At 48.9% G+C, this 21,822-nt stretch overlaps 1 protein-coding gene across 2 annotated transcripts in view; it reads right to left on the reverse strand.

Moving 5' to 3' along the window:
* LOC146854037 (echinoidin-like) overlaps window positions 1-21,822 on the reverse strand; it is a 147,209-nt gene that overhangs the window by 5,633 nt on the left and 119,754 nt on the right. Inside the window, exon 7 of one of the 2 annotated variants that reach the window (XR_014981159.1) lies at window positions 21,674-21,784. The exons of the other annotated variant lie outside the window; for it this stretch is intronic. The gene's annotated coding sequence lies outside the window, so the exon portion shown is untranslated. The remainder of the gene's footprint in view (window positions 1-21,673; window positions 21,785-21,822) is intronic. 2 annotated transcript variants of the gene reach the window in all.

A 21,822-nucleotide genomic window follows, 5' to 3' on the forward strand; every position in this document is an offset into this window, starting at 1 on the left:
ACATTTCCATGTTCAGGAAGTGAACAACTCCTAAATTAGTTTTTCACTTCTTAACCCTCCCATAGGTTATATTATTGGGGATTCTTTAATATATTTTAAAAGCTGCAATTTCTAATTGGGATTAGGTAATGATGTTTAATGATACTCCTTCTTTAATGGTAAAGTCAGATTCAGTACAATTTTGAAAATGCCAGTTTTCGAAAGTTGGCATTTTCCTGCCCTAATCCCCTTGTGGTTGTTGCCTGTCTTGGATTACATGACTGGGTGTAGCTGACAGTTAAACCTTGTGAATTCCTCCCAGATAGTCACAAAATAGAGGGATTAGGTGGGCCTAAATTTGCCATCTGCTGGCAGGACTGGGGTAGGGGCGGAACTGAGTATAGTCCCACTTACACCTGAATAGCCTGTGCTATGCCTTCACACAATAACGGTGTATTGTCAGTGCAGCCAGTTTGGAGCCAGGTCAGGGGAGTAAGGAAATTCCATGCACTTCAAAGAACCTTCCAAAAGCTTCTCCCACCTCCTAGAAGAAGAGCACTAGGGTTTAGAAACAGGACCTTCAGACCAACTCCTAATTTGACGACTGGACCTGCGGAAGAACTCTTAGAGAACTATATGCTACTACGACCTGGTATACACTCTGCCAGAGTGCTACTTTACGTAAAAGGCTCACTATCAAAAGATTGATTTTACTATGAAAAAAAAGGTTTTTTTCAGTTGTTCAACATTTGGAATCACACAAAGAAGAACCCATTAGACTATATTGTTTTATAGATTTGAAACGGAAGAGGTGTTCCCCAAAAGACGCACAGGTGCAGTGAGAGTTAAGTGAGTAAAAAGTGCGCTAGTGCTATAGTATATATACATAAATGAATAGTGACTGTGGAGGATGCACAGATGTTTAATATGTACTCTGAAAAAGACTTTCAGGCTCCTAAATCACATACACACAGTACACTATTATCATATCAATGTTTAGGCCCAATGGTGTAATGAAAGTTTAAGGGCCCCCCCCGCAATGTACATGGAGGGCCCCCTGCTCCGGATTTAATCGGGACCGCTCAGGCCTGAGTACTGTGCTGAGGGGGCCCCCCTGCAGCTGGGCCCCCCCCCACATCGTGGGGGGATGCAGGAGCCTGTGTTACGTCCCTGTTTAGGCCCTCTAAAGTTATTTGTACTGGATCATCATCAGGCCAAAGAATAGGGAACACCCATGAGGTAGTACTCATGTAGTAAATGATGAACAGTGCATTTGAGAATGGATTCAGAAATCATAGATATGCTAAAATCTAATAACTATAATCCCCTTTAGAAATGTGTGACTTCTGTGGAGGATGGCTCCAAAAACTGTCCATAAACATAAAATGGGTACACAGTACGTAACATTCTGATGGTGCAAACAAATAATAAACCACTGTAGAAATGAGATGTGCCTGGAGAAGCTATGTTTCAGAACAGTGTGTCAAGAAATACCTGCCCCAATAGCATAAATGTCACCATTGAGGAATCGGTGTACCGTAAACTCAGCCAAAACAAGGGGTTCCTAAGTAGCAGGGAGACAGCTACATGAAACCCAAATGTGCACACAGTATGGGTCAGGGGGAAAGAGATTTACCCAGGAAAGGCACAATTTGGTTGAGTACAAAGGTGTAATATAATTTGAATGGCAGCCAACAACCATGGTGTTAGTAACCTTAAAACAAAGTCTTTGTTTATGAGGGTCTAAAAATGGGTAAAATTAAACTCTCACAGAAATGTGTCAAGGACATCACACTTTCCCACTTTTAATTTGGGGGGGTTTCAAAGGCTCACATCATCAATCTATGTGAACCATTTATAAATGATTTACGAGGCTCATCGCATCAGTCGATGTGAGCGATAACTATTTTGATGAGCAAAGTGCTCTGAGTACCAGTAGAAGACTGGGACCAACCTGCTTGCATTGCCGGTCGGTTTGACTTTGTGGCTGCTCCTTCTGTGTTGTTTTCCGGAACAGAAAGTCTGTTTCAGCAGTGTGTCACCAAATGGGACTCTGACCTACTGGAACTGTTTTCGGATACAGCCCTCTGCCTCATCCATTTCAGCAACTAAGTCAGAACATAAAAATCTTCACTTCAGCTTCGCCAAATGAAGACAATCAATTTTTTTTTAAGACCGAAGGTAAGAGTTGACAGGGCCCAATACATTTCTTGTTTCCAAACCAGACTTCATTGTGGTCGGCCATAGCCTTTGACTATCAACCTGTCACTTGTGAACTAGAAATCACTGGTTGGCGCGTAGATCACTGAGGTGCTAGTTTTCACTTAAAACCTTATAAGTTCATAACTACAGTTCTACTGATTGGATTTTTATTTATTTTATTTATTTATTTGAAAGGTTTTATACAGCGCTGGCTGGACCTGGGGGTATCAGAGCGCTTTACATGAGCAGAAACAGTTCAGGAAAGACAGTTGTTCAATAACATAAACACAGACAGGCAAGACTAATACATATTAGATCTCTTCGGTGATCATGACGAGCCCAGCTCATCATGAGGCACAGTGGAGCTGTGCTCATGACGAGCTGGGCTCATCATAACCGTTGCGGCCCGCCCACGCGCGGTTGATTCCCCGCCTGTGCGGGAGAATCAATCAGTGGGCGGGGTCGTGACGAGCTCGGCTCGTCATGAGCACAGCTCCACTGTGCCTCATGACGAGCTGGGCCCGTCACGAGCATAGCGCCACCGCCGCCGCCCCCCATCTTCCCCTGCACCGCGGGGAATTACCCCCGCGTGGAAGGGGTTATGTTAAATGGGGCAAAAAGCAAATTACATGAGTAGAGGCAATGAAGAAAAGCGATTTTACACGGTGACAAGAACGCAGGTACAGCCCACAATTAAGAAATGGGGGAACACAAATTCTGGGCGGATTAGAGGGTAATTAATAATTAGATTACAATAAATGGTTAAGAACAAATTAAGGGAGAGAAGCTGGTATCGACGGAGAGAGATTATAGGAAGAGATGGGGGTAAGGATAGGAGATGGGGAGGGGAAAAAAGTGGGGTAGGGTGAGAGTAAACAGGGAGATATGAAAAAAAAGGGGGGAGGGATAGGTGAGAGCCAGGAAGTAAGTAAAGGAGAATCAGAGCAGGGGAAGCAGAATGCAGGGTCAGAGGCAAGGTTATGGACCTCAATATTTGTTGATAAGGTGATGCTTTAGGTCTTTTTTAAAGCTGAGGTAGGAGGGGTTACAGCACATGTCCCTAGGGACAGCGTTCCAGATGTTCGGGCGTTCCCGGAGAAGGAACGAGATTGGGTGGTTTTCTTTTTGAAAAGCGGGGGAACGAGGAGGAGTGCATTAGTTCTTCTCATTAGTCGGGAGCAGCCCGCTTTATTTAGTTTGTTTGTAAGGTACAACGGGGTTTGTTGGTGAAGAGCTTTGTGTGTAATGCATGCAGTCTTCTAGAAGGATCTTCCTTCAACGGGTAGCCAATTAAGGGCTTTAAGGGCTGGGAAGATGTGATCAAATCGTTTACCAGTGATGAGCCTGGCCACTAGGTTGAGCACAAATCTAAGAGGGGCTAGGTGTACTTTGGGGGTTCCGGTGAGGATAGCATTGCCATAGTCAATTTTCGAGAGGACTAGTGATTGGACAACCCATTTGAAGTAGTCCAATGGAATGAAGTATTTGATTTTCTTGAGATGTCGGAGAGAGAAGAGAGCTCCTTTAGCCAAGTTTTTTATGTGGTCATTAAGAGTTAGGTTTTCGTCAATAGTGATACCAAGTGATTTCACCAAGTTGTATAAGGAGAGAGAACAATTGAGGGCATTAGGGTCCGAGATCCAGCCTTGGATGGGGAGCCGGTTGTTTTTTGGAGAGAAGAAAATGAGTTTTTTTAGGGTACAGTTTGAGATGTTTGGAGTAGAACCAGGATGGGATCTTACTCAGGGAATTGTTTAGATGAAGTACATCAGAGTGGGATCTAATCTTATAGTAAAGTTGGGTGTCATCCGCATAGATGTGATAGTTGATTCCAACTTGTTTCAGAATGAGGGTGAGGGTTCCATAAAGAGGTTGAACAGAGTGGGGAGAGAATAGAACCCTGAGGGACACCTAGGGAGACAGGTGTAGGATTAGAGTGACAGTCATTGATTTTGATTTGCTGTGTTCTGTGTTGGAGGAAAGAGGTGATCCATTTGAGTACCAGACCATTACGACTAAAGCGAGCTTTAAGTGAGTTAAGTAAGGAAGAATGTTTAACTGTATCAAAGGCAGCTGAGAAGTTGTGGAGTATACGTAGGCAGGTCTCACCATTGTCAAGGAAACAATGGATATCATCCATTATGTTTAGCATGGGCGTTTCTGTACTGCAGCCTTTTCTGAAGCCGGATTGCAAGGAGTCGAGTAAGTTGAAATTGCCAATGTGTTATCCAATTGGAGCATAGCACATTTTTCAAGGGCTTTAGAAAGAAGTGGGAGGTTAGCGATAGGGTGGAGTTTGTTAGGGTTGATAGGGAGTCGGGGACACACCCCGTGGCAAGGGAGATATTAAAGATAGTAGTCCAGTAAGGGGCAAGGATGTGGTTTAGATCTTGGACAAAGTTAGAAGGGAGAGGGTCTTTCCTGTGTGAGGTTGGCTTTAGTTTTGCAATGATGCTAAAGACTTCGAGCTCAGTCATAGGGTGGAAATCATGCCAGGAGGCAATATTTTTCGGCTGTGAGTTGGAAAGGATGTCATCAGGAGAAGTTGGGACAGGTCGGTGAGTGGAAGGATTAGGTGGTAGGGGCGGAGTCAACAAGAGAGGTAAATCTATAGTAACATCAATGGCAAATTGGGGGCTGGGCGGGACCTGAGTTAGATGGAAGGATTGATCTATTTTGGTGATTTTGTCCGAGAGTAAGTTAGCAATTTTCGCACATCTCTCTGTTGAGGCCGTCAGCTCTGGGGGGGGGCAGAAGATGTTTGTTTTTTGACAATGTTAAACAGCTCTTTGGCACTATTTTTGGTACAATCAAGTTGTGCTTGAAAGAAGGTTGCCTTTTCATTGGAAATGTGGTTCTTATAGGTTGATCTTATGGATCCAAGGTGGGCAAGATGGGAGGGAGAGGGGTGTTGTCTTCATGTTCTTTCAGCCACTCTAAGTGAACGTCTTTCGTTATTGAGAACTGGATTGAACCAAGATTTGGATGGGATTTTTCTTTGTTGTTAGAGTTTAAGAGGGTCTATTTGGTCCAAGACATCCTTAACGGTCTTATTGAAATATTTAGTGAGCTCATTGGCATTATGGGTGAGAGGGGTGAAAAGGAGGTGTACTTGGAGTTTAGACGCATGTTCACCAGAGGGTATTTGTTTAAGGTTTCTGGTCCATTTCATGGGTTTGATATTTTTTGTAGGGGGGTAGGGCACTGGTTGCGATCTTAAACAGAATGAGGTGATGGTCCTACCAGTCGATGGAGATGATGTTGGAAAGGGAGGCCAAGTCATTGTTGGAAATGATGGCGTCGAGAATGGCCCATTTGGTATGGGTTGGATTATGACATAGTTGCTTAAGGTAGCTTATCTCTAGAAGGTTGATGAGGCGCATGACTGGGGTATCCTCAACATTATTCCAGTGGATGTTAAAATCTCCTAAGCAGAGATTTTTTCAGTCCAAAAGTGAGGCTTGTGTAAGAAGGTCGGATAATTCATCAGCGAAGAGAAGAGGTTCACCCGGAGGGTGGTAGATGTTATGTAGTCGAATCAGGAAAGAGCTCTGTACAGTGAATTCAGCGCCAAGGTATTCAAAGGTTAAGTGGTCCGTGTTATTTAAAAGGGTGAGTTGAAGTTCATTTTTAAAGATGATAGCTAGTCCACCCCATTTTCTGTCGGGTCTGTCTTTCCTAATTATAGTGTAACCGGGGGGGGTGAGTATGTCAAGAATAGCCATCGAGTGGTAATTGAGCCAGGTTTCAGTAAGTAAGGCGATGTCAATAGCTTCGCTGAGGATGGTTTCTGATACTTACGTTGCATGTCGGACAGCCGATCAGCAGTTAACAAGCATGCTGGAAAGGGGATTTGGGTTGTCTTTGGTGGGTTTGCAAGAGTGGATGGTGGTAAGTTGAGCTGGGGGTCTAGGGAAGATGGGTGAGGAAGGGATTCTGTTAGTGCCCACAATCACTGCAATGCTGGCTTAAGGGAGTGAATGATCAGGAATCAAAGGTTTAGGTAGGAAGGAGCTGCACAGGTCAATTAGGTCAGAAGTGGAGAGGTAGATCACAGCACAGAGTTGCCTATGTGTATGGCTCCACAGTGGTGCAGTTCTCCATCGGTTGTGTTGGGAGATGTTTTGGAAGCAAGAACAAAAGGAATCAGTGTGATTATGAAAGGTCCTGGAGTTGAGGGCATTGTAATCCTCTCGGAGTCGTGGACGTTCAGTCGTCATGGTTGAGAGTTTACATTCTATGTTAGTTAGTGTCTGAGCTATAAGATTGAGGGGAACTCAGTTGCAAAGGAGGGGGGATGAGGCGGGTTCCGTGTTAACCGAGGAAGGAAGTCCGATGTGCCGGGGGGTGGTGGGGTAGTGAGGCTAGGAGGGGAAGTCTGAACAGTGTTCAGGCTGTTGGACTAAGTATTATGCATATCATTGAGTCAGTCCATGAGGTAGGAGATGATAAGAGGGAGTGAGGGATGTAGGGATAAGCCACTTTGGGTTGAGGGGGAAGAATGCAGTTAGGAGAGGGAGAAATTGGCATGGGGTGTGTGCGGTTGTGATGTGTAGGGGAGGGAGGGTCAGAACCAGGGGGTGGAGACAACATATGGGCATTATGCAGTTGGGTTGAAGAAGGTATAGGAACTAGTTTGGAGAGTTGGTAGGACAAGGTACTGAAATGATTATCAAAGATGTTGAGGTGAAATTCAGAGGCTTGAATGAGGATATTACCTGTGTTGGTAGTAGACAATTTGAATCCATTTGGGATTTTATTTGATTTAGTGACTGTAAGGTGGAGAAGGAAACTGTTTTTCCATTTCGAGGGGCGTTTGGAGTAGAAAATGAAGTTTGTTTTCATAGGAGAGGAGAGGCTGTGGTAGGTATCAACTATTAATGTTTCAGCGTGCCGAATCAATAATTTGTGTTTAAAGTTTTTCTTGGTGTTTTTGGAAAGATTAGATGGGTATAAGATGTTCCATGAGTTGGGGCCATGTCTGGAGAGAGCAGAGTCCGGGGGAGTGAGGAGGGGATTGGGGGGACATGTTCGGTAGCAAAATGAAGACTGGGGGGAAAGAAAGAGGAGGAGAGAAGCAATGAAATAAGAAGGGGAGTGAAAAACTGTTGGGTACATAGAGAGAGAAGAGAGTCAATGCTAGGGGGAACAGAGGTGAATTAGTCAGGGTAATAAATAGTTAAGAATATTACAATGAAAGAACATCAATATTGCGAAACCTGGACATATTCGGACGCTTGATGGGGCAGGAGGGAAAGCAGAAGGAGAAAGGATAGAAGATATAATAAAGGGAGTGAAAGCTTTGGTGTGAATTATTTATTGAGAGAGGAGATCAATGGTAGGAGGTAAGAGGGGTAATGAGTCAATATAATAGACAGCAAAGAGTATCACAATCAGAGAACAACTAAATTGCAATACTAGTGTAACTTTAGAGTTCACTATAGCATCTGTGGTTGTTGCATGAAAGATACCTGTAATTAGTTGCCTGGAAGCTATTTTAACATTGGACACAGTATTCGGATGGTTAAGGGGGATAGACTTCACGAGGGCAATGATACCCTGTGGAGTACTCGCACAGAAATTGACTATAGTCTCGGATTATTGCTTTGTGGTTTGACATTGAATTTAAGTGCATTCTACAAGCAAGATTAGCAGTGGTGTTCACCAGATCAGCATTTGTGATCACTGGAGCGCTTCATTAATTCAAGCTGGGGGCCTAATGAGGAGCCTCCAGGGGGCAGCAGCCAGACCATGGATCTGTAATATGGCCTTGTGAGTCTGTTTCAGCTCCAGACCGGTCCGGAGGACCAGTGGCCCACAGAAAAGAAAAAAGTTCAAACTTCCCAGGCTGTCTGGCGGGGGCGGGAGTGAGCACTGTCACAGACCTCAGCAATGGTATTGTGGCCAAGGCCGATTAAGTGTAGACAAACGTGGACAGCGACTTCCCTCCAGAGGCGCAAGGGGGGCTTGAAATATTGGAGTTTGAGGGAAGGACTGCTACTTGGTGGCCATCTTGGGGCACAGGTATAGTTTTTTAAGGGGGCTCAGGACAGCACAGATAGGGCCGTCAATGTAGGCACAAGGAACGCAATCAAAATTCTGTGGTGGGACCACACAATATACGGCCACAGAGCCACCACAGTGAAGGGAAAACAAACCTGGAGGGTGAAATAGGGTGAGGCAGCATCAGGGCAGTGCCGGCACCAGGATTGAAACCGCCACTTAGGAGGCATGATCGATCACGGCCAAGAGGACTACGCTACAGAGGCTGTGGCTGATTCATGCAGAGCCTCGCCATTTCAAGAAGGGCAAAGTGGCAGCCAGTGCAGGCTGCCGGCTGCATTGTGGCACGATGCGGATCCGGTTCCGGTAATCCCGAGGCAGCTCAAACATATGAGAGTGCCCTGAAGAGCTGGATTAGCTGCAGACAGCCACCTTCATGGGGAGAACCAGGAGCAATCAGAGGAAAAGTTTGGCATCAGGGAGAAAGCAGCCACCAGGGAACCAGACAAGGCTGCTGGCAATACGGGGTAAGGGCACGGATCCGGTTCCCGGTGTCTGGAAAATAGCTGGAACAGAGGGCCACAAAACAACACAGCTCGAACAAATGCTAGACAGGCTGTGGGCAGTATGGAGACAGGGCACGGACCTGTTTCCCGGTGTCTGGAGAACAGCTGGAACAGAGGGCCACAACAAAACACAGCCTGAACAAATGCTAGACTGGCTGCAAGGCAGTCCAGAGTCAGGCCACGGACCTGGTTCTCAGGGTCCAGATGTTGCTGGAAAGAAAACGCCCCAACACGGTCCAAACAAACTCTAGACAGTGGCCTCACTGGGGGGTCCGGTCGTCACCATCTTGGGGGGGTACTCAGCAGGAGGATAGTTGGTTGGGCAACTCAGCGGGAGGAATGTCGGTCGGGCGATTTAGCTGAGGATCGTTGGTTGGGTAACATGGTAACAACTCACCTTGGCCTCACTGGGGGGATTCAGTTGTTAGCCATCTTGAGGAGCCATCTTGAGGAGCACTTAATTCAGGAGGATCGTCAATTGGGCACTGAGGCAACCTGAGGACCAAAGTAGGCAGAGGGCTCAGATCCGGCTTCAGAGCTCCGGCAGCAGCACGAGTGGAGGGCTCCCCAAAAGGCAAACCAACACCAGTTATTAGCCCCGACAGGGAGGACCAGGACAACGCCATATTGAGGCCCATTCAGACTAGGTGTTGTGGAGGATAAGGAGACGAGGCGAAGTACGCCCATGCCAGAGAAAATCAGTCCAGGAGAGCAGCATGTCCGATGGCAGATCCACACAGCATAGACACGTCTGGAGGTGGATGAGTTGTTGCACATCCGGCTCGGCGGGCTCGATCCAGGTGGATTTTTGTCATTGTAGTGTTAAATAAATTATTAATATTTACTCTTTTTTTCTAAACTTGTTTGGAAGTTTTTGGGTGTTGTGTTTCCACTGTATTACTGTTTGTGTGCTGCATAAATACTTTAAACTTTAAGTTATGCCTGACTGCCTTTTGTGCCAAGCTTCCCAGTGTTAAACTTATGTTATCTTAGTTTCCTTTGCTGTTCACTCTGCAAGGAACTGTGGCTGTTGCTTGATAAGGGCTAAGAACCAAGTCAACCAACAACCCATTTTCTCACAACTTCTTCATAAATAAATGACGCTTAGATATATTAGCACATTTACAATGAGAATGTCATTTTTGTGGAAAAACATAAGAATTACACATGGGAAAAACCCTAAGAAGCAATTAATGTGGATGCAATAGTTTCAGTTATAAAAATGATAAATATTGTGGAAACATGTTTAGGTTAGATTAAAATTAACTTGTAAATCTATTAAAGAAGTGATATCATTTGGATTTAATAGCTGAGAAATCCCAAAACGTTTTTAACATAAACATATTTAAAAAAATTATGGGGTCCATTTAGGATGTTGGGCGGTGGCACCACCGCAGCGCTGGCAGTGCGGAAAAATGCCTTTTTACGCCCGCGAACAGCGGACCTCACGCCCGGCATGTTAGTATGGTCAAACATAGGCCATTTCCCGACCGCCCCGGTGCAGCGCGCACCGCCATCAAAAGCGGCGGTGTGAGCCAATGGAGACTCACCGCCGTGTGGAATGGTGTCTGCCCCGCTCCACAAATTAGGATGACTCAAGCAAGCAGACGCACCGCAGCAGAGACACCGCCCAACCAGAGACGGCAGAAGCTCGACAGCGGAGCGCGAAACCAGAGTCCCGGTCACGACCGCCATGGACCCAGCTCTACATGTCTTTCCGGTGCTGTACCTGCTACATCACCAGGAACTCATGGACCGCCGCGGACAACACTGCCGGTACGCAACAACACAAACACAACACACAACACACGGGCTGACACAGGGCCCAAATCGACATCAGACACCCTAGGGGGGACAGGGACACATCCACAAGGGCACCCACACATCTCCCACCTGCCACAAAGTCACCCCACTGGATCCCGGACACACAGCTACCGCCACCATGCAGCAATGTCCCAGTCATGTGACCGCAGCTGCGAACACAAGCAAATACATATGCACAATGCAGAAGGCAGGGCCAGTGACAGGCATGGGCAGGGCACAGGGCCACACCCCCTCCCAACACACACTAGCACAACCCATGAAGGCACATGCCATGTGCCCCTCCTGTGCACCGCATGCACAACAACAAGACAGGGCAATACACACCCTGCACCACACAACAAACAATCATGGAGACACACACTGCAGGAGTGGCTGCACAGGAACACACAACACACAGCACAGTAGCACAGGGCCAGGGAAACACATACACCACCACACCACCACACTCAGGGAAATATAAATGAGGACAAGCAACAAATGAACACATACAAGGAATTAACATTCAAATGGACACACAGCCTGCACACTCACACATACATACCACAGACTGACACCCACACACACATACACGCCCCACATGCCAACAGCAATTGAGCACAACAAATATGGAAACCAAGGTGGGCTGCACACAAATGGAAGGCCATGGAGACACACAACAAGCATACGTACATCACATCAACACAAGGAACAGAGCACAACACCCTCACACCATCAAATCACACATGGCTGGCACAGTCAGTGAACTCAAACCACAGACAGCTCAGTGCAACAACACAGGGAGACAGCAAGGCAAACCACATATAGGCACAAGGATGTAAGGAAGGCCCTGAAGTCAAACTGTGAACAGCCACACATCTATACAACTACTTCACAGGAGTACACCAGCACACTACACACAGGGACCAGCTACACACCTCAGGACTGACAAACACCAGTAAGAATCTACACACATACCCCCCTCACACCAGCAGCACACAGCACCAGTGCCAAACACACTGAAGGCTGGCAACACTTGACAGTCAATACATACATAAACAACCGCACACCCTGGGCTCAGCCACAAACATCACACACACACACAAAGGGATGCCACCACAAATGTGGAAACAAATACATCAGACAAACACATAGCCCAACAGAAACACACACAAAGCCACAACAACAATAACAGGCATGCCCTGTGCAGCTAAACTAGGGAAAGGCAATGGGAGCACAGACACAACAGGAGTGCACAACCTCCTCACTCAGGAACAATGCACAGACAACATACAACAACACACACACGAAGTGCACCATCACAGAGCAACAGAGCCACAGCAAACAAACAACAGATGCACAGGCAGAACAATCACATAGTAAACACAGCAGGAAATCAGGGGATGCACACCAAGCAATCACAAGGCAACATACACACACAGCACTGCATGCACAACAAGCTGTGTGTGCACAAAAAGCATACCAGACACACACAGGCATCAGTGACAGAACAACAACCCACACAACACCATACAGCACAGCACAAAGACAACAGCACACCCAGGAAGTGAAGCAAACACATAAACAACACACATACATCCAACACAACACCCAATAAATGCACAAGTCTGGGACACAAAGGTGGAAACAACTTGCCCACAGGACTGGGCAGCACACACAGTTGAACTGCATTGGAGCAACCATGACTCACAAACAGCACCAGAACATCACACATGACCCATTGGGGAAATGCCCTGAGTGACACATTGACCCTGGCCAAAGAACTGCACCACAAAGCACAGTGTCACAAATGAAGTCATGGGGAGGCACACACACATAAAAACCAAGGTGACAGCCCACACCAAAGTGAAGTGTACTGCATGTCAGTAGGGGACATGTCAGGAGTGTACCATACACAAAGAGAGGGAGTGCAGACCCACAATGGGTAGGCAGCTGAAGCACAGATAGGGGATGGCATGACAACACACACAACATGCCACACTGGAGGCAAGAAGGCATGAGAAAACACAACCACAATGGCAGTGTGGAGCAGCAAATCTGCACAGTCCCCATAAACAGCCAGCAGACACATGGATGTGCAACAAAACACAACACTGACTTGCCAGTAACACTCTCTGCATACTCACAAGTGACAAAAACAACAAGTAGGGGAGCTAGAGGGCGCCGGACTGCAATGGCCGCACTCCTGTGAGGCTCTCGCCAGCCGGGCGAGTTAATACTGCATTAGCCCATCCTGCATCCAGAAAACAAACTTCTGTCCCGCGCCGAGTGCTGAGCTGGGGCTGGAGCGTACCTGTGGCTGGTCCTGGCCGATCGGACTGGCGAAGCGGGAGAAATCGCCGCCGTACGCTCTGGCGGATGCTGCTGAGTAATTGCTGGAGCGAGGAGGCTGGCGCGGGTGCTCACGCGACGCCGCGGCTTCCACGTGGACAGAGGGCCGCGGCGCGCGGCGGCTGTTGGTGGCGGCTGGTGGAAGCGGCGAGCAGCAACTGGCGCTGGAGACGGGCCATCTGACGGCTGAGGCGGACCTACTGCGGTGCCGGTAAGGCGGTGACGAGCTGGGGCGCTGCTGGGGGCTCTGAGCTGCATTACGGCCGCGGCCTGCCGGATCTCTAGATTGTCAGACCAGTGGGGGGGAGGTGCAATATTTACCCTAGAGCTGCAGGACGATTCGAATCCCTGTGGACTACGCCCCCCCTCCACCCCCCTCAGGATCCACTGTGGAGGGACGATCCCACGGATACTGCGCTGACCACAGCTAATCTTGGAGTCTTGCGGGAGGGGCTGACAGTAACCGACTGGCTCCCTGGCGTGGCCAATAGCGCGTGGAGCATGGCGTTGTAGCCCCCCAGACATCACCATTGCTGAGTCCTGTCACGCATGACACACACTACTAGAGCAGGTTGGTTATCCTGCTGAGCCGGACGGACCGTCATCGCAGGACCCCAGGGAACTTTGCGGAGGGGCTCTGGCGGAGTAGTGACTATGCGCTGAAACTCCACCTCAGGATGGTACATTGAGTTTGGCGCTCTTTGTGAGCTGGTCCCCCCGCCTTTGTGGCACCGGGCCCCTCCCCCCCCCTTTTTTGTAAACTACGAGCGAGGCCGTGGGTGGCGGTGGCTCAGAGTGCGGGGCTGTTGCCTATCACGATACACGCCGCGACCCTAGCGGCTCCAGCGAGAGTCCTCCATACTGTTGAACTATAGGGGAACTACCACCTGGCTATAATGGGGAAAACAGACACTAAGCAATCACGACTCCCCTTCGAAACTCAAAAGAAGAAAGCTCGTGGTCCTCCACCGGGGGATGGCGATTCTGATGTAGGAGACGCTGAAGACGTGGACTGGAAGGCACTCTTGCTCAACATGCAAACTAGCCTCACCTCAATCGACTCGAAAATTGATGGAATGTCTCGGCGCCTAGACTCTGTAGTACATAGACTTGACCAACAAGAGGAGCGAGTCAAAGAGTCGGAACAGCGGATATCGGGGCTGGAGGATGGGGCGACGGGCACCGCACTCAAAGTCTCGCAAATGGAGAGATTACTGAAGGTGATCTCCCACAAGAACGAGGACTTAGAAGCGAGATCGCGCCGCAATAACGTGCGCCTCATTGGTCTGGCGGAGTCTACATCTGTCGGTAAAATGGAAACCTTCATTGAAAAGCTCCTGTCTGATCTGTTTGGCGCGACTGCCTTCTCTCCACACATGGTGGTTGAGCAAGCCCATCGCTCCCTGGGCCCTCGCCCCGTGCCCGGAGCCCCCCCGCGGCCTATCATAATCAGATTTCTGAACTATAGAGATCGCGATACCCTGCTTAGGCTAGCCCGGGAGAAACAACCTGTCCAGTTTGAAAACGCTATACTCTCCTTCTTTCCAGACTTCACGCAGTCGGCGCAAGATGCGCGCCGTAAATTTGGGTCGGTCAAGAAACGTCTGATGCAGAGTGGAATTCAATACTCCATGCTGTACCCGGCTCGCCTACGGGTGGTCTATCATGGCAAGCCTCACATTTTTCAGGACCCTTCTCAAGTGGAACTCTTTCTCAAAGACCACAAGAGCTCCCGGGGAGCTGCCGGGTCTCCATCGGAAAGGGCTGGCTCCCGATCACCCACTTCTGCGCTGGACTGATAAAAAGCGTCATGGCTATCACTCTAGCCCAGCCTGGTACCTCAGACTTGCTTTGGCCCACGCCATAGATCCGGACCTGGGTGCTCGCTGTGCGCATGGGTCTGGGCCCTGGCCCTCTCACGATGAGCAGTTACTATCCGGACTTTGTTGCCCTCATGTTTTTTCTGGATGTTAATTAACTATGAACTCGCCCCGGCACTCGCCTCCCCCTCCCGCGCCTTCCGCTGACTAATGCGTCTGGTGGACTGCGGGTGAAATATCGGGGGAGGTGAACGGCAGGTCCGGACCCCGAGTGTCCCCCAATTGGGTGTTCCCCAGTAGGGTAATGACTTATTGTAGGGAGTTTGTATGGGGTGGGGGAGATGCTCGGTATGTTTGGGATGTCGGAGTGGGCGGGCGGGGAGGGATTCAAGGGGTTGGATTTGGTTTGTTTGAATTTAGCAGGGGTAAAGTCAACATGCATAGTGTTGTTGTACCGTTGGACACCTTCAAATTCCAGTGGCATAAGGGACAGACTTGCGTGGCACGCTCCAAGATCTATTCCTTCACTACCTGCAGACATGAGTCGTGCAGTAGACACTGACACTGGTGGGGGAGGGCTACACTCGGCGATCACCTGGAATGTTAGAGGCCTAGGGGATCCTAGGAAGCGTAGACACATCTTGGGAGCGTTAGACAGATTAAGGGTGCAGGTGGTCTTCTTACAGGAGACCCATATGGATCCCCACCGCGGTGGCACATTTGCCGCCAGATGGGCAGCACACTCTATTTTTGCGCCCTATTCGTCTTATGCGAGGGGCACCGCTATTCTGATAAAAAGAGGGGTCCCCTACACTCCCCTGGGCCACGTAGCCGATCGGGAGGGACGTTATTGTATGGCTTGGGGTAGGATCGGTGTTGAAACCATCACCCTGGCCTGCTCATATGGCCCTAACTGCGACGACCCTAGCAGCTTCATTGCTCTCTGGAACAGAATAAGGGAAGTGGGATCCACACATCTCATATGGGGAGGCGACTTCAATGCGGTGCTTGACCCTGCGCTAGATAGGTCCAATCCCTCTACACTGCACTACACCACCACACACAGATACCTGCATGACATTTGTGATGCACAGGAAATCATAGACGCCTGGCGTCACTTGCATCTGACTCAAAAGGAGGGAACGCACTGGAATACTGCACGCGCCACGTGGGCCAGACTGGATTACCTGCTGCTTTCCAGAAGTTTAGCCCCCTCGCTGGTCACAGCACAACATGTGGGCCGCACATTCTCTGACCACTCCCCGGTGCTGGCTAATTTCCGCTTGCATGACATGATGGGGAGGTCGCCCTCCTGGAGACTCCAACCTAACATTTTACTTGATGAACTGTTCCGCACAGAACTGTGTCAAGACATTGAGGACTTCCTGTCGCACAACAAGGGATCAGTGGACCGAGTTGCCACCCTGTGGGAGGCGTTGAAAGTCACGATGCGGGGTATTTGTATCTCAAAAAGCTCAGGTGTGCTGCGCGCCGTACGTAACACATTGCATAAATTGGAAACCACGTTACACACATTAGAAACTCAACCTGATTATGCCACTAACTCAGCTACGCAGGCACAATACCGGACCGCACTGTCGGAATACAAGTCCACCGCGGAGCGGGAGGTTAACTTCAGGGGTAAATACTTCAAGGCGAGGGCTTATGGGGAGGGAGAGTGCCCTGGGAGGTTCCTAGCAGGAGTGGTTCACCCTCCGCGGTGCTCAAATTTCGTATTGGAGCTGGAGAGCGAGGGTGGGACACCTCTGCGAGACACAAACTCGCTCTTGGATGCCTTCACTGCCCATTATTCGGCACTTTACTCCACTACCAGAGTAGGTGAACTTGATATGGATGACTATCTGAGGGAACTCACATTAGGATGGCTCTCGGATCGCCAGCGGGAGTTCCTGGCTGAGCCCATCAGCCTGGAGGAAATTAGAGACGCAATTGGTCAGATGTCTTCGGGTAAAGCCCCCGGCCTGGATGGTTTGCCCATGGATTTCTACAAAGCCTATGTGGATATCCTGGCTCCGGTGCTGCGCGAGGTTTACATGGAGGCCCATGAATCCGGCGCACTTCCCCCATCAATGCAGGAAGCCCTAATTACCTCCCTACTTAAACCCGGGAAACCGCCCCAGTGTTGCGACTCGTACCGCCCCCTCTCCTTAATCAACTGCGATGCCAAGATTCTGACCAAAGTATTAGCCAATCGATTGCAGTTGCTATTGGGGGGTCTGGTGCTGTTGGATCAAGCGGGATTTGTCCCAGGCAGGGCCACCTCTTACAACCTCCGGACCCTCTTCTCAATATTGCAAAACGTAGACCATGACTTGCCACTGGTGGAGGTCTTTTTAGACGCCACTAAGGCATTTGACTCCTTGGAATGGGACTATCTCCAATGTATCCTGCGCAATATGGGGCTGCCGATCGGATTCACGCAGTGGATAGGTATCCTTTATCGTCAGCCGATGGCCCGGGTAGGGGTGAATGGCCGAATATCAGAGGCCTTTGCTATATCACGGGGGACACGTCAGGGGTGCCCCCTATCCCCGCTGCTGTTCGCCATTGCGATGGAGCCGCTGGCTGCTCGGCTCCGACAGCATCACAGGGATAAGGCCCTGCGTTGCTTGCAGAGGGAGGTGCTAATATCATTGTACGCGGATGACATCACTCTATACCTCCGCGACCCTGCTGCTAACCTTAATCCTATCCTGAGGGAATTCATTCGGTTTGCGGGCATGTCCGGTATACATATTAATTGGGGAAAATCCACTATTTTCCCGCTCACCGCAGCTGCACAGCCGTTCCCCCTTGATTATCCACTGAGGTGGTGCGAAGATGAGGTCCGATATTTGGGTATACTGCTCTCCCGGGATAGGGAAGAATTGATGCGGATGAATTACGGGCGCACATTTGATCATATTCAAACTTGTGTAACCAGATGGATAACGTTGCCGCTCTCATTTGCGGGCCGCGCATCTCTTATTAAGATGGTGGTCCTTCCCAAACTCCTCTACCTCTTCTTAAATATCCCATATTATCCGGGCAAGTCCTTCTTCCAACGCTTGCGCTCCGAGCTCATCCGTCTAGTTTGGGGGGGGAAACGACCCCGCCTGAGCTGGGATGTATTGACTCGCCCATTCGCGCAGGGGGGATTTGATTTACCAGAGTTTGAGCTCTACTACTATAGTGCCCAGGCACATTACGTCTATCATTGGTTCCACCCCACTCCCTTTATGCCACAGATAGCGGTAGAGCACTGGTTGGCAGATCCCGTCCCACTGGAGGGCGCCATATTTAGTGTGCCAGAGGCCAGAGCTGTGCACCATACCACAGTTTCCGCCACGGTCCTGGCATGGCGGCATATCGCGAAAAAACTCTGCACGCCCTTGATGTATTCCCCATTGCTTCCCCTGGCATACCATCCTCTGTTACCCGGTCTGCAGGAACGATTAGTTAAACATTTCTTAGACAAGCATAACATTAAGACATGGGGTGACCTATATAAAGATGGACAGTTTCGATCACTGACACACATCTTAGCCGACAACACACCTACCCCCATGGACACATTTCTTTACATTCAACTCCGCAGTGGGATCCGCGCACTCAGAGAGGGATTTCCGGATGAACCGCCCACCTTAGACCCTCTACACCAATTGTCAAGGCTGTCACTCCAGCACACGCGGTCTCCAAGCTCTATCATTCACTCCGCGCAGCGCCGGACCCAGTACCCTGCAGGGCGCGCACAAAATGGGAAGCAGACTTAGGGGTACCCATGGAAGACGAGCTCTGGAGCTATTGTTGTCTGCAGACTGAGCAGATCTCCTCCAGCAGTAGATTCAGGGTTATTCACTACAAGTTCCTGCATAGACTTTACTGCACCCCTGCTCACATGTTCAGGGTGGGCCTGCGAGGGGATGATTTCTGTTGGCGCTGCCGCTCACCAGCGCCAGACTTTCTGCACATGGCCTGGAACTGCCGGGAAATCGCAGACTATTGGTGTCAGGTGTACGCTGGCATTTCAGTGATGATTGATGTCCCTATGACACCTTCCCCAACGCAGGCACTTCTGGGATACACAAAAAGCGTCAAAAAAACGGTTCGCAGGTTGAATTGCTTGTAGGGATGGTAGGGGAGATTCAATCCGGTGCAGATGTCCATATATCTCGCTCCTGCCCTGCAGACCGGCGCTCCCGTTAATAACTGGCGGGGTGGCCGGGAGTTGTCACAGCCCACTCAACTGGTGCGAGGGGGTGGCGGGATGGGGATCCCCCCTCACGGCGCCTCCGACAACGATGGTTTACCACTGTGGGTGAGATGTATTCTATATTGAAAATATGGAATGGGGGGCTGCCGCGCAGGTCGGCTCTGTATAAGACACAACTTATGAATGTTCCCATGGTCACTGATGGCATAAAGGTTACACGACACACAGAATGGTGCAGCTTCACTTACAGCCTCAACAGATGTTGCAGATTAGTGTGACGCTGCCGGCCCCACGCGGGTTGTAGGCGGACAGCTGTGTAAATTACCACATGTCTACATGCCTATGACTACCACACTTGTGTGAATGTGGTTGCTGGTGACACACCGCCGGGGCTAGGCGGTAGCTACCACGATTTGGGTGCCATGCATTGACACGAGGCACCGCAATTTGGGTGACGAAGCATGCCCACCGCCATATGGGCATGTCTCCATGCCTATGACTACCACACTTGTGTGAATGGGGGTGCTGGTGACACACCACCGGGGCCAAGCGGTAGCTACCACGATATGGGTGCCATGCATTGACACAAGGCACCGCGATTTGGGTGGTGGAGCATGCCCACCGCCATATGGGCATGTGTCCATGCCTATGACTACCGCACTTGTGTGAATGGGGGTGCTGGTGACACACCGCCGGGGCTAGGTGGTAGCTACCGCGTTATGGGTGCCATGCACTGACACGAGGCACCGCGGTTTGGGTGGCGGAGCATGCCCACGCCATATGGGCATGTCTCTATGATTATGACTACTGCACTTGTGTGAATGGGGGTGCTGGCGATACACCGCCGGGGCCAGGCGGTAGCTACCGCGATATGGATGCCATACAATCGCAATGCCCATCTGTCAAACATCAACAGGGCACAGGGCCAAGATGGTCAATGGAACATCACTGTGCACACAAGGCTAATCTCCCATTTACTCCACTGATCGCTACACATGCCATGTTTGTGTGTGTGTTTCGTAGATTGGCCTGTACCCACTCACATGTCACTTATGGATGTGATGTTGGTGTAGGCAGGACAGTGCTGTTATTGACTCTACAATGTTTAGACATGTCAATGTGTTGAGGTGCAGTGACAATCACAGCGATGCTCGTCCCAATGAATGATGAACTATGTTGCATTGCCTCTCATGTCTGCTCATGCACACATTCGTCATTCCAGCGCCAACTGTGGTCATTGTGTGGTGGATGTGTGCCAGGTTGTAATGACGCATTGAGGTGTGACAGGGCCAGCAGCTAGGTATGAGACTGTGGGTTCGATTAGTTACACATTTGATGGATGCTATACTCCCAGGCATGCCCATTTGAAATGTGGCCTTATCCCTATGTGTATTCACATTGACCAAGGTGGTGTTTTAGGTACTTGTCTTGTGTAAGTTGACAGGTGTGGCCTTTGTGCACATGAAGGTGTCCCTACATGTGAGCTGGTCTGTTAGTCAAGGTTGATGTCAGTCATTGTTGTCGTTGTGTCATCCAGAACGTGATGTGCTTTGCACATCTCATGATGTATTGCATTGACACATGTTCACTATCATCTCCACTAGGAGGAGGCCAAATTTGATTTGTCACTTGACGGTGCTGGAGGACATTGAGGATGTTGCAATCATACGGAAATGTCGCCTGGACAGAGCCACCCTGAAAACCCTTTGTGATATGTTGGCGCCCCACCTGCAACCCCGCAGGACATATCCAACAGCTTTTACCCCTACTTATAAGGTGATGGCAGCCCTGCATTTCATTGCCACTGGATCGTTCCAAGAGACAGTGGCCAGCGCTGGTGGGATGTCACAACCGATGTTCAGCATGGTGCTGCGTGATGTACTGTCCGCCATGATGCTATACAAGGACAGATACATTCATTTCCCCAGGGGTGCTGAATTGCCAGCTGTGAAGGGAGACTTCTATCCCCTTGGACACATCCCAAATGTTGTACACAATGGTTTGTTCCCGAGCAAAGAAGAGAGCAGTGTTCATTGTAGGGATAACAGTTGTATAAGAAGAAGGTCCAATCCATATGGATGAGGATATATCTTCTTTATTGTCTCAGTTGTCCAGATCACATGTTTTATAAATTCAACCAAGGATATATGCAGCCACCACGTGTTTCATCTTAGGGCAAATGGCCCCAACGACTTCCTCAGGGCTACAAGATAATAATAAAAATTACAATAAAAATTACTCATCAGACAATGTCTCATTACTAATCACATATATTACTGTGAGCAGCATGAACCATTCAGATAATAACACCAATGAAAGACCCAGGAAAAAAGAAAAAAGAAAATAAGAGAAAAGTAAAAAGACAAAATATAGGAGGACACCTCTGTGATAATTACTATAATATTACATAGTGTGTCAGAGAAAATTCAAACGTTGAAAAAGATTTTTGGAAGTGTACGAAAGGATCAGTGTGAAAGTAATCCAAACATAATAAAGAAGAAGAGAGGATGAATAACACAACTCAAGAGCTCAATTATAAACTCAGGTCATATATCCCCTAAGATATTACCGCATAGTATAGTGAATAAGAAATCATTGTAATTGATATAGGTATCCACCAAACACGGAGAGTAGAAGAATAATCACTAAACACTCTCGTATGCAATAGAAGTGTAGTGTCCTCATAATATCACAATTTAATTTGTGCGTAAAATTGTATGTATATATGTGACACTCACCATAAGCAATAAAGGTTCTGCTTGAGTGTCATCTAGTGCAATAATATACGTGGCGAGTACGATGAGAAAGTCAGCCAATATTTTAAAATATTGCAGTACAATGCCAGATATCTGAAAGGTAAATAAGGATCAAAAGTTTAAAGTCCCTA

Source organism: Triturus cristatus, chromosome 4_1, assembly GCF_964204655.1.
Source record: "Triturus cristatus chromosome 4_1, aTriCri1.1, whole genome shotgun sequence".
NCBI lineage: Eukaryota > Metazoa > Chordata > Amphibia > Caudata > Salamandridae > Triturus > Triturus cristatus.